Source organism: Periplaneta americana, chromosome 12 (assembly GCF_040183065.1).
Source record: "Periplaneta americana isolate PAMFEO1 chromosome 12, P.americana_PAMFEO1_priV1, whole genome shotgun sequence".
In the NCBI taxonomy this organism is placed as follows: Eukaryota; Metazoa; Arthropoda; class Insecta; order Blattodea; family Blattidae; genus Periplaneta; species Periplaneta americana.
This window is the reverse complement of record NC_091128.1, coordinates 1428215-1430000: the sequence shown is the minus strand read 5'-3', so window position 1 is coordinate 1430000 and position 1786 is coordinate 1428215.

Sequence of the window (1786 nt, the reverse complement as noted above, 5' to 3'; positions counted from 1 at the left end):
CCTAACCTAACCTACCTAACCTAACCTAACCTAACCTAACCTAACCTAACCTAACCTAACCTAACTAACCTAACCTAACCTAACCTAACTAACCTAACCTAAACTAACCTAACCTAACCTAACCTAACCTAACCTAACCTAACCTAACCTAACCTAACCTAACCTAACCTAACCTAACCTAACCTAACCTAACCTAACCTAACCTAACTAACCTAACCTAACCTAACCTAACCTAACTACCTAACCTAACCTACCTAACCTAACCTAACCTAACCTAACCTAACCTAACCTAACCTAACCTAACCTAACCTAACCTAACCTAACCTAACCTAACCTAACCTAACCTAACCTAACCTAACCTAACCTAACCTAACCTAACCTAACCTAACCTAACCTAACCTAACCTAACCTAACCTAACCTAACCTAACTAACCTAACCTAACCTAACCTAACCTAACCTAACCTAACCTAACCTAACCTAACCTAACCTAACTAACCTAACCTAACCTAACCTAACCTAACCTAACCTAACCTAACCTAACCTAACCTAACCTAACCTAACCTAACCTAACCTAACCTACCTAACCTAACCTAACCTAACCTAACCTAACCTAACCTAACCTAACCTAACCTAACCTAACCTAACCTAACCTAACCTAACCTAACCTAACCTAACCTAACCTAACCTAACCTAACCTAACCTAACCTAACCTAACCTAACCTAACCTAACCTAACCTAACCTAACTAACCTAACCTAACCTAACCTAACCTAACCTAACCTAACCTAACCTAACCTAACCTAACCTAACCTAACCTAACCTAACCTAACCTAACCTAACCTAACCTAACCTAACCTAACCTAACCTAACCTAACCTAACCTAACCTAACCTAACCTAACCTAACCTAACCTAACCTAACCTAACCTAACCTAACCTAACCTAACCTAACCTAACCTAACCTAACCTAACCTAACCTAACCTAACCTAACCTAACCTAACCTAACCTAACCTAACCTAACCTAACCTAACCTAACCTAACCTAACCTAACCTAACCTAACCTAACCTAACCTAACCTAACCTAACTACCTAACCTAACTACTAACCTAACCTAACCTAACCTAACCTAACCTAACCTAACCTAACCTAACCTACCTAACCTAACCTAACCTAACCTAACCTAACCTAACTAACCTAACCTAACCTAACCTAACCTAACCTAACCTAACCTAACCTAACCTAACTAACCTAACCTAACCTAACCTAACCTAACCTAACCTAACCTAACCTAACCTAACCTAACCTAACCTAACCTAACCTAACCTAACCTAACCTAACCTAACCTAACCTAACCTAACCTAACCTAACCTAACCTAACCTAACCTAACCTAACCTAACCTAACCTAACCTAACCTAACCTAACCTAACCTAACCTAACCTAACCTAACCTAACCTAACCTAACCTAACCTAACCTAACCTAACCTAACCTAACCTAACCTAACCTAACCTAACCTAACCTAACCTAACCTAACCTAACCTAACCTAAACCCTAAACCCTAAACCTAACCTAAACCCTAAAACCTAAACCTAACCTAAACCCTAAACCTAACCTAAACCCTAAACCCTAAACCTAACCTAAACCCTAAACCCTAAACCTAACCTAACCTTAAACCTAACCCAACCCAACCGAACATTTCTCATAATGATGATTGATCTGATACATTACAACAACGTAATAACAATAAACTGAAACTACAGTTGCTTGTTTACCTGCAGTTTCCTTCTC